Source organism: Nicotiana tabacum, chromosome 13 (genome assembly GCF_000715075.1).
Source record: "Nicotiana tabacum cultivar K326 chromosome 13, ASM71507v2, whole genome shotgun sequence".
In the NCBI taxonomy this organism is placed as follows: domain Eukaryota; kingdom Viridiplantae; phylum Streptophyta; class Magnoliopsida; order Solanales; family Solanaceae; genus Nicotiana; species Nicotiana tabacum.
In genome coordinates, this window is record NC_134092.1 from 29,322,926 (window position 1) to 29,336,132 (window position 13,207).

Below are 13,207 nucleotides of genomic sequence, written 5' to 3' on the forward strand. Positions count from 1 at the left end.
AAGAAAACAATGAATCTTTTACGGATTTAACTTACATTATATATATGCTAATATTATATTTTTACCCCCCCCCCCCCATAGTATGTAACCTGCCGTCACTTTTAAGTGACTTAATAGTACTCTAAAACATAATCTTTATATCACAAGTGTATGCAGTGGCGGAGTAGTAAAGGTGTCAATTGACACACTTTGCAGAAAAAATACAATGGGTAGGTAAGTAAAAAATAAATTATACTGTATTAACTCCCATTAATTTACTGATATATTTACTTTTATATATTTTTGCACCGCTTAACCAAAATTCGCCACTGAGTGTATGGCAAGTAAAATATAACATCCAAGACATTAAATAGTATTACCCGAAATCCATTGGCAGATAGAGGAAATCATACTCCCAATGATTCTCACGGCAGAAATGATCAATAAAACGCATGAACGGCTCTCGGCTATTAAAATCCATAACAAAAGAAGTATATATTGTCAGGCTGCTATCACGTTTACAGAGGGAGGGGAAAATTCATAAATGCATATAACCAAAATAAACAAAAAACTCCACTAATATTGGAGAAAAATATGAGGCATTAATGGACACAAAAAATGCATTAAATAGCTGATCATGAATAATAAGTGCATGCATGACCATAATAAGGGTACATCGAAATAGGAATAGACAGTAAAATTAAAGTCTGAATTAAAGTGGCAAAGCCTGACTTTTATTATCGCCTTTTCAGCGACTGAACACTAAAAGGTCAGATAAACTAATACTACCCAAAATAGGACTGAAACTCAACATACCAACATCACCTTGTTCATTAATATTGGAGCAAGATTATTCATAAACAAGTAAATATGAAAATATATAGTATATATAGTATTTATAAGTGGAAAAACAAAAGTGACCCCATCATAGTATTCTGCATCAAAATCTCATTTTCAACATGCAAAAAGTGATATAATATGAAAATGTTAGAAAACAAAAAGGAGAATGATAAGATGAAAAACAAGAAGATAAAATAGACAGACCTAAACTGGTTAGGGATGTTACGGATCATAACGGTGGTTTTGTCACAGGAAAAAGAAGGTTTTTCCTTAGGAGCTGGAGATTTGTAACCCCCATCAGTATTATTATGGCGTTTTTTCATCCCAAAACGCCCTTTTTCAGTTTCAGCATCCCTCAGCCTAGGCGGCAAAAAGGGTTGTTTTTGGCCTCTTTTGTGATCACCTCGTGGTCTAAAAAACGAAGCCCTACTCCCATTTTTCATGCCAAACATTTCTTTGGCCAAACAAGACTCTTCCGGTGGCTGAAAATTATCTACATGACATGCATACTGAACCCAATAAAAGGGAGATTTGAAAAGAGGAGGAGGAAGAAGTTGTTGGTAGAAGAACAAGTGAGGAGAAGATGGTTGTGGCTGAGAGGCTGCTGCAGGTTTATACACAACTAGCTCATTACCTTGTTGTGGTGGTGAGTGGTAAATCTCATGGGGATGGTAACAAAGCACTAGGTTTTTCTCTGGTTTCCACTCATCAGCTTTTGGGTTGAGTTTTGTTTTCGTACAGCTAACTGCCATTGAAGGATGGGAGAGCTTTTTCTTCAAGGGTTTAAAGATAGTTCCACCTCTCAACTTCTGAGTACTAGACTATATATTTTATATTTAGTTGAAGTTATACTACTACTCCTAGTGAACTAACAAAATGCCACGTTATGTTATGTTATCATACTAACTATGCACATGTGTGATTTGGGGGTGAGATAGAGAAACAAGATCTATCATCTAAAAAGGGTTACTCCGCATAAAATATAAATTTATATTTATATTTAAACTTATATCTAAAAAGGGTTACTCCGCATAAATTGAGATCTATCATTTTAATTTATATGAATTTTTTTTTTTTTGTACCAAAAATATATTTTTTTTTATATATTTAAAAATAATTTATAATCACACAAAATATATGTAACTCATTTTACACTACAAGTTTAATTTTTTTTTTCTTAAATTTTCTGCCCAGTCAAATATGTTCATGTAAATTAAAATGGAAGGAGTATTAATTAATTATGGATTTTAATTGATAGTGAGATAATTTTATATCTAAAATAATGATACTGTATCATTATTTTATATAAAAAAAATAGAATAATTAATTTCATAGAATAACTCAGCCCAAAAGTAATGATAATATTAGCTGTGCTATATAAAAATGTAGGATGCAGACCCTCGAGTAATAGACGATTATACCAGTTGAAGGAATAACAAGAAAATGCCACATACGTTTAAATATGTGTACAGAGAGAAGATCTAGTCATGCTTTTTGCTAAAAGTTATGAGTAATAGTTCATATAGGGTGATGGAAACCGGTTACCTATGGTGGTTTGAGGACAATTTTAAGATTATAATTTTGGGATAATAGTCGGAAATATAACTTAGTTCTTTGATCTTTATTACTTGCCTATTATTTCACATTTTCACTCGCTTCGTTTATTTTATTTCTATGTTGTTACTATTTAATATTACTTTTTCTTTTTCGACTTCTCCTTTTTTTTCCCGGTCTTTTGTCTTCTTCTTCCCTTTTGACCTTTTCTTTAGTCCATGGTCTATCAAATTAGCATCTATATATATATATATATATATATATATATATATATATATATATATATATATATGATCATTTAGGTATAAGGTGTGTGTATACTTTACCCTCTCAAATCTCACTTATGAAATTATACTGGGTTTGTTGTTGTTGTTACAAATATAACTTAGATAGATAATTTTATTTTTATATTGGATAAATATTTTTAAGATTTGGATATAAATAATATTAATTTTAATTAATACTTTTAATTAAATACGAAATAAATTTAATTTCAAAATTTATACTGGAATAACTACTCTATTCCTTAACAGCTTGTTTAGATGGTTGTTACACATCGTTTCATAATGTGTCGTATTGTATTGTACTGTATCGTTTGATGAAAACAACGTTTGGATATATTTTATCGTTTGTCGTTGTTTCATGATATTATGCACCAGCAATATGAAGATAAAACTTACAATATATAAAGAAAAATTATGATACGATGTAAATTTATTATATAAAAAGGTAAGATAAATGATATAATAAAATTATTTAATAATAATGAAGGGTGAGATGAGAGAAAAAGAAAAGATATAATGACGCAACCACACGAAATTGGTCGTTACATAAAGTAACATATTTTGTCGTTACGTAACAAAAGATAAATTAACGATACGATATAATAAAATTTAAATAACAACTAAAACAAACATCGTATTAAAAGTAACAATACGATACAAATGCAACAGGTAACAACCATCAAAACAAGCTCTAAACCTAACGGCCCTAGCTTATGAGTAGTAGTTCATATATGGTGATCGAAATCGGGAATTGATTGAGTTTGTAATAATCTCACTATATAAAACCCTACCTTCTTCCTCTTTATTCTATTTCTTTAACTTTTGTCTTTTGTTTATTCTTATAACTTCAATGCTATATCTGTTTCCCTAACTTTTTTGTAGTTTCGTTAGTTAAGTACTTCTTTCATGAAGTGACAAAGCTTTTAGTATATTATTCCACGATTTAAAAAACTTAACAAATCTTTGTTAGTTCAGATTTTTGTTAGTCATTTAAATCCACATTTTCAAGTTGGCACTAATATGAAATAAAGTTTAATAATCTCAAAATAGTAGTGTAATAATCTCATATTTATTAATTTCAAGTCAGAATTAATATCTTCATTTATGTTCTCTTTGGTTTTCAAAATACAAAATACTCTCTTTGATTTCTTAAAAAGAAGGATAAATTGTTCTTACAATAACCCAAAGTTGTGTTAAACGTCCTCCGCAATATGAACATGTCCCTCTCCGCTTCATTTGTCCTTTTCTATGACAGCGACGAATATAGCTTCTACATTATATTATGGAAAAAGGGTCAGAAATGCCCTTAACGTATTAAAAATGGTTTTAAAATACCCTCCTTTTATCTATGGATTCAAATTTATCTTTAATATTATTTTAGGCTTTAAAATACCCCTCTCTTAACGGAAAGATGACATGGCATTGATGGGCATTTTAATTAAACATGTAGCATTTATTTAGTCTGGAAAAAAGTAAATTTTTTTTACTAAAAACTGGAAAAAACTAAAATATGTTTTTTTTCTAGTTTTTACAAAAAAAACTGCTTTAAAAAAAGGTGAAAGATATTTTCTAAAATAATATTTTTGTAAAAACTGAAAAATAATTTTCTAAAGCAACGTTTTTGTAAAAGCTGAAAATAAATATTTCCTCTTCTTCTTCCTTCCTTGTTTGTCCATATGCTTTCTAAGTTCATTTTGTATATATTTTAGTTCTTCTAATATTTTGATATACTAACTTATTAGTTCTTCTAAAATATATAAAAAAAATGAACTCAGAAAGCATACGGACAAACAAGAAAGGCAGAAGAAGAGAAAATATTTTTTTTCAACTTTTACAAAAACATTGCTTTAGAAAATTGCTTTTCAGTTTTTTTTTTAGTTTTTACAAAAATATTGTTTTAGAAAATATGTTTCACTTTTTTTTAAAGCAGCTTTTTATAAAAACTGGAAAAAAGAAATATTTTTGTTTTTTTCAGTTTTTAGTAAAAAAAATTACTTTTTTCCAAACTAAATAAATGATACATGTTTAATTAAAATGCTCATTAATGCTATGTCATCTTTCCGTTAAGAGAGTGACATTTTTAAGTCTAAAAATAATATTAAGGGCAAATTTAAACCCATAGGTGGAAGGAAGCATTTTTGAGCCATTTACAATACGTTAAGAGCATTTTTGGCCCTTTTCCGTTATATTATTAGTAATGGTTTAGAATTTAACATTTTTGACAGTACCATAAATATATATATATATATATATATATATATATATATATATATATATATATATATATATATATATATATATATATATGATTGAAAAATATTAAATTTTAAATTTATAATTTTAAAAGGATAGTGGATCTTATAATTTAAAGTCTAAATCCTTAAAATTTAATTTCTTAATTCATCTCGTTCTTATAGCAACTTACCTGTCTGTCTATTAATAACAAGAATAACAACATATCCATTGTATTTCTATTAATATACTTGTACGTCCATTAACAATACTAATACCTAAAATTTTCAGTGCAAGAATACATAAACACAGTATTTATTTCTCTGCACACGTAAAAGAATATCCAAAAGAATGTTAAGTAATTAGTTTCAAATAAGATGAAGAGGATTATGGAGATATTGGGGGGGGGGGGAGTGTGTCAGAGTAGGGTACTTACTATAGTAGTAGGTTTTTACAAAAATAGGGGATATAAAATTTCTGTAATGATGGAAATAGGAACTTGAGATACTCTTCATTATTACTTTTCATTTAATGATGGGATTCAGTGGCGGCCGAACGAAGCCTTTTTACATTTTTTCGAGATTTTGGGGATTGGACGATTAGTCCACTTCCTGTCCCTTCTGCCTTTCTCCTACCTACCTCTCAACCCTTTGCCTCCCCATCTCTGCTATCTTACTTTTTTATTATTGTGAAAGTTAACTAAATTATTTTTTTACTGTAAATTTTTTATATACTATTTAAATATTTTAAATTATTAATTATTCTAACTTATAATACTTTTTATATAATTTTTAAATATGTAAACATTATTTTGAAATTGTTGTTATTGTATTTTGAAAATTATAAAGATCTTATGTCCAATACTCCGTTAAATAAAGAAATTTGAATTTCGAAAAACAAAAAACATTACATATTGAAACAGAAGGAATACGTTCTACCTTTTTTATGGATTCATTTCAGGAACTACCTGTTATCTCCATTTATAAGAAACTTATTTCAAAAATTAGTAAATTTATAAAATATTATTAATATTAGTCAAATATTACCAATATTAGTCAATTAGTTATTTGTAGCATAAAAGGTCAAATTTTTACTTTATTTTGAATGGTGTTATTAGAATAAATCGGGTACATCTTAAGGAGCTTGAATCTCGATTTTGGGATGATTTGGTGGAGTTTTGAGGTGGTTTGAATTGAAAATTTGAAGTAAAAGATGAACATGAAAAAAAATAATATGTGTATCGCACTGTGTATCATTTGTATATTACATATGTATCATATTTATATCAACTGTGTATCACATGTATATCCATATATACATGTGTAAGATACATGTTTGATATATGTGTCGCCAAAAAAAAAATTGAACTCGATTTTAACTATGAATTTTGATACCAAACCACCTCCAATCTTCCTCAAATTTTGTATATTGACTCATCTATATGTTTTCAATGAATTTCAATCATACCCGTTGAAAAATGTCATTATTTGCTTAAATTTTTGGAATCTTGTATATATATTTTTTGTATTTCATCACCTTATTTGCTACCTCATCCATGAAATTTCCTTTTCGTCTTGCATCTAATATTGATATCACGCTTAAAAATATGGAAGGAGATTTTTGCGTGTGATTCTTGTAGAGAAAGAATCTTATTTATTTAGATTTTTAATTTTTATATGTGTTTGGTTAGTTTTAGTAAATCTATGATTAATGGCTAAAATGAATAAATTATGACTTATTTGAAACATTTATGTAAAACTTCCATTCATTTTACGCACCTATTATAATGGAAAGCATTACTCCTACTGTACTAGGATTTTGGATAATATAGTTGAGGTTTGATTGTTCATAAAATTGTTTACAGTTGAAGTTAAAAAATGATATACTCCATTTGGATGTCTTAGTGTTTGAATATGTTTAACTTGAAAAAAGAAATATAGATTTCTTGTGGGCGAAAACTATTATCCTTTGTTTTAATATTGACACATTTTATTTTTTGTATTTCAAATTGTGTGAAGTTAAATCAATATTTTATAATATGCTATTTTTTATCATATTAACTTATAATATTCTCATATAGTTCCTCAATATCTAAATTTTAATTTTGAAATACTGAGTTAAACTAATCTACTTAAGCTTCAAAGATTAATCAAATTAACTCTCGATAAACGAAATATGTTATACAAATTTAAACATAAGGAGTATTGTACCTCATTTGAAATGCTCTTTAAAACATCTTTTCAAATTCAATTGTCTATTTCAAATTAAAATCAAAATAATGAATTATTTTGTAAAACAAACACTTATTTAAAACTTTAAGTATTTTATGTACTACGTCTGGAAACATCTTATAGAGAGAGGACTAGAGCAAACAAAAGAAGAAAAACATAAGCAATCTTGTCGCATAAAGACCTAACTAATTGATTATTTAGTACACATTAATGGGTCATTTGGTAGGATATATTAGAAAAAATAATATATATGCATTAACTTTATATTATTAATTCTTTATTTGGTACTTTATTCAATTTATGTATAACTAATACATTAGTGCCACGACCCGGAATCCCAACTACGGAGTCGTGATGGTGCCTAACATCTATTTGCTAGGCAAGACAACATTAGCTAATTACTTAACCAGTTTTAATATTTTAGAGATGGAGAATGTGACGATCTGATAGGTTATTTTGAATACTAGCCTTTATTTTAGTGTTTCGAGACCTATATTAGCTTCATTTGATGTTTCTTGATTTGTGTGCGTGATCCGTATCTTTTTCCAGAAAGTTTTTACATAAAAATTTGAAGAAAAAAATGATTTTAGGTTTAAAATGAGACTTGAGTTGACCACGGTAAACATTCTTGGTAAACGACCTCGGATCGGTGTTTTAATGATTTCGGTAGGTTCGTATGGTGTTTTAAGACTTGTACGCACTTTTGATTTGAGTCTGGGGTGACCCGAGTGCATTTCGGCGCGTTATGTGAAAAATTATAAAAATGAGTTTTCAAGTTGAAAATCATGAATTTTGATGATCGATTCAGGCTATTTGATACTATTTTGATGATTTGAGGTAGCGAGCAAGTTTGTATGATGCTATTACACTTGTGTGCATGTTTGATTTAGAGCCCTAGGGGCTCGGGTAAGTATCAAATGAGCTTGGGATAGTTTGCAAGTGCTGGTGCTCAGCAGTTGTTGGTGCATTACCGCAGATCTCGCATTTGAGAGATCTAACTCACATTTATGAGCCTCGCTTTTGCAATCAAGAGATCGCATTTATGAGTGTGGGCCTGGGCTGGGTGACCGCGCATTTGCGAGGAAAATATTCGTTTTTGCTGGGAAGCAACATTTGCGAAAATCTTGGTCGCATTTGCGACCACCGGTAACTATTGTCAAATTCGCATTTGCGAAACATTTGGGCGCATTTGCGTTGGGAGACCTTCCGCATTTGCAAATAAAAATGTCGCATTCACGATTTCTGTGCATCTAATACATTGATCGCATTTGCGATCCGTGTGTCACAAATGCGGGCTTCGCAATTGCGAACAAGAGTTCACAATTATGATACATGCAGCTCGGTAAAAGAGGAAAATGGGACTTAGTTCATTTTACACCATTTCTCAACCCTAAACACTCTAGAGGCACTTTTCGTGAGAGTTTTTCTTCCTAAAATCATTGGTAAGCAACTCCAATCCAGTTTCTTTCTATTCCCCATTACTTTTCATGAGTTTTTAACATCAAATCTGGGATTTCTGTGGTAGAAATTAGGGATTTTAGTAGAATTTAGGGATTTTATAAAATTAAGATTTAGACCTCAAGTTGAGGTCGAATTTCAAAATAAATCACATAACCGGGCTCGGGGGTGAATGGATAATCCAATTTTGGTCCGGATCTCAGATTTTGACTAAGCAAGCTCGGGGTTGACTTTTGTTGACTTTTTCAAATATCATCAAAAATTGACCCTTTTTCATTCGTGGGTAGTTTCTAAAGCTTATTTTGCATTGTTATATTTGACTAGATTTGGTTGGTTTAGAGGCTTGTTCGAAAGGAAAAACGGTGGTTGATTGTTGAGTTGGTTGTGCAAAGAGGTAAGTGTCGTGTCTAACTTTGATTTGAAGGAATTAGGACTTGTTGGTATATTTATTATGTGAAATATGTGGAAAAATATCGTATATGCGAGGCGGCGAGTGTATATGCATCGTCATGGGTTAAAGCACGCATGATTGAGCTATTTACCGTCATCACTTATTCCATATTATCTCTTGTTATATGCTTTGATTGCTACATGATCTTACTTGTTATCCATGCTTTACATGTTACGTGTTCTTTACTTGTTACTTATTTTAATTTATTCACTTCTCACTCAATATTTGGTTGCCTACTATGTGTTCTTGCCTGTATTAATTGTATAACTTCTCTGCTTCATGTTTAACTTGCTTTCATTGACTTTAAATTACTTGTTGCACTTTACTATATTATTTCGATTTCTGTGAGTTCTTAGCTATTCTTGTTTTGGTGATTTGTAGAGAATTATAAATACGAGGTGTTGGTTATCCTCCGTTGTACTTGTAGTTCCTTAATATTTCGTACGTTCCGTTATTGGTTGTGTTGAGTTGTTTATGTTAATGAGTTGATATTGGGATCGGGTTGCACGCCGCAATAATATTGAAATGAATTGATATTGAGATCGGGTTATACGCCGCAACAATAAATTAATTATTGGGATCGGGTTGCATGCCGCAACAGAGTATAATGTGATGTAGTTGTAAAGTTTATCTAGGTATTGTGATATGAGATTTGAGATTATGTTATGGGGACCTTTGGTAGTTGACCTTCGAGTCCGTTTTTATGAGTATAATGCTTTACATTCTATTTTTGTATTTTGTTATTACTATTCATTCACGTTTATTGTGAGTGTCTTGTCATAGACTTGTCACTACTTTGTTGAGGTTGGGCTCAACACTTACAGAGTACATGTAGTCGATTGTACTCCTACACTTCTGCACTTCTTGTGCAGATCCTGGTATTGGTCCTAGCGGCACGTAGCGGACCAACATCGAGCAGTCAAATTCGAACAGTCTCCGCTACGCACCGCTAGGACCAATACCGGAAGGTCCCCCATCGCAAATTCGAAAGGTGCCCCATCGCAAATGCGCCCAAATGCTTTGCAAATGCAGAGCTGACAATAAATACCAGCGGTCAGAAATGCGACCAAAATGATCGCAAAAGCGATTGCCCACACTTCGCAAAAACGAACATTTTCCTCGCAAATGCGAGGTCACCCAACCCAGGCCTATGCTCGCAAATGCGATCTCTTGATCGCAAAAGTGAGGCTCGCAAATGCGATATCTGCAGTAATGCATCAGCAACTGCTGAGCATCGGTAGTTGCAAACTATCCCAAGCCCATCTGATACTCACCTGAGTCCCTCGGGCTCCAAACCAAATATGCACACAAGTGTAATAACATCCTACCGGAATCATCAAAATACTGATATGAGGTCATTCTCCAAGAATGTTGACTGTGATCAACTCAAGTCCCATTTTAAGCCTAAAATCACTTTTTCTTCAAATTTGTACGTAAAAACTTTTTGGAAAACGATACGAACACTCACGCAAATCAAGAAACATCAAATGAAGCTAATAGAGATCTCGAAACACAAAAATAATGGCTAATACTCAAAACAACTTATCGGATCATCACAATTATAGCATGTTTGGCCAAGCTGCAAAAATTAGCTTATTTTGAAAAGTGCTTTTTTCAAAAGTACTTTCGGTGAGAAGTAGTTTGTGTTTGGTTAATTAATTTGAAAAATACTTCTGAGCAGCAATTAGTGTTTGGCCAAACTTTTAAAAACTGTTTCTAAGTGTATTTTTCTCAAAAGTGCTTGTCAAAAAGGTACTTTTGGAGATAAGCTATTTTTTCTACTTCTTCGAAACTGCTTCTGCTTCTATTCAAAAACACTTTTTTTTCTTCCAAAAGCTTGGCCAAACACCTCAAATTTTGGAAAAAGGCACTTTTGGCTCAAAAAAGACTTGGCCAAACAGGCTATTAGTTATATACCCTATTCAGTATTATTCTTATATACATTGCAAACAATGGCATTAGCAATATCATAATTTTAATATATGGATAAACATATACCCTCCGTTTTAATTTATGTGAACTTATTTCCTTTTTAGTTCGTGCCAAAAAGAATGACCACTTTCCTTATTTGGAAATAATTTACCTTTATGCAAATATTTATAGCCACACAAAATATATGTGTTTCATTTTACAAAACAAGTTCAAAAGTCTTCTTTCTTTTCTTAAACTACGTACTCAGTTAAATGAGTTCACATGAATTGAAACGGATGGAGTATAAAGATGGAACTGCCCTTTAAAACCCTTTTTCAAATCTTTTCCAATGCATGTGGAAGGTATTTTTAAAATAAAAGGGTACGGAGGGAGTACAATTTATGCCATTTTGTAGATTTCTAGAACGATCTTAAGCCAAAAATAACTCTAATAATTAGTACAAACATACAAGTTTCAGTACAAATATTATTATTCTTACGAATAATGCAATCATGATTTCTTGATTTTCATCAAGAAAGCAAGCCGACTTCCTATGAATTATGAAATACACTTTACTTTAAGGATATAATTTCAGTTACGTACATAATTGTTACTATTATTAAACATAATTACTAATGCAATACTTATTATGCTATCATGCATAAGATAATACGTTGCGCCCATTCATGATTCATGTGATATCAATTTTATGTAATACAAAAATATTATCCAAATGTCTACCGTAATACCAAAGTTTATATTTAAACTCATACTTGATATTTGCACCAATAAATGAATGTATTTGCATAAAAAAAAATTACTCTCATCGTTTCAATTTATAATGTGAATCCATTTTAAATAGCACATATAAAAAAGAAATAAAAACTATTGAAATTTATGATTTTAAACAAAGTATAACATTTGTGTAGCTATATATAACTTTCTTTAAACTTGTAGTGTTAAATATTTTTAAATTTAGAAAATGATCATTATTTTTTAAACATACTAATAAGAAAATAAATTCACATAAATTAGAATAAAAAGAGTATCAAATAATTTTTCTTAGCATATTTTAATATCCAAGGGTCAAAGTATCCTTAAGCAGGTAATAACCACTAGTCGTAGGTCTAGAGAAAGAACAAGAAGGAAAGTGACCTTATCTGTACTTGGCTGCACAAATTACTCCGAAGTAGGAATTGCAATAAGCAAAATGGCTGAAAGCTGCAGTCAGTCAATACTTTTACTTCTCTCCTTTTTGTTTTTGTCTTTCTTCTGATTTACTTGCATTTGTTTTTTTGCCTGTTTCCTCTCCCATATTTGACTATAAAACACGCTATTGTTCACAAAGATTCACTGTTGATGCTCCTACTAAAACACCAAAATCGTGCTAAGGACAGTATTGTTTGACAAACCAATTAATGCTTCCTATTTCAATGAAAACATCGTACTTCCTTACTATTTCCTTTCAGTGAAAATATGCAGTATTTGAACTACTCGACACTGTTAAAGATTTGGTGGGGGTGAGGGATTTGGCCTATAGGACAGAGACATCATCCTCTCACGTTAACTGCCATTCCCAGCTTTGCTTATTTTTGTTTTGACTATTCCTATTTTAGCTAACACACAATACCTGTACCATATAATATCACAATCTCTTTCAAAAAGTAACCAGCTGCACTTTTCCTTTCTCTGAAGTCTGAACTGAACAAATAGGAGGATGTCTTTGCCCGTAGTTGATGTGGACAAGGTGCTCCTTTTTCTCTTGTAGAGTTCGCATTGGAAAAAGTTTTTCTGTGGTTTCATTTTGAAACTTGCTTTTGGGTTTGACTTCTGAAAGAGAACATGGAGAAAAAACAGCCCCTCAATAATTAGGAGTTGATCAAAAATTATCCTTTAGTCATTATGTTTATCAAAATTGAACACTTTTTATCTTTTATGTTTGTCAAAATTGAGCACTTTTAATCTCCCATTATATTCCTACTATAAATAAGCAGGAATTTGAGCTGCCTCCGATTACAAAGAGAGCTGCATCCGGTTACTGTTTGGGTCATAAGGGTATCTATGTAATTATGATGAAATGGAGCAACACTATAGACTAACAGAGTTGATTAATGTAGAATAAAAATAACTACTGCTATTACTTTCCGAAGCAACTAGGGGTAATGAGAGGGGATTGAGCTAACTGTGAAAAGAATGAGCTTAGACCGGTTAAATACAAAAAATAAATCCAACAAAAATAAACGACACTAACTACACATGATTATTCA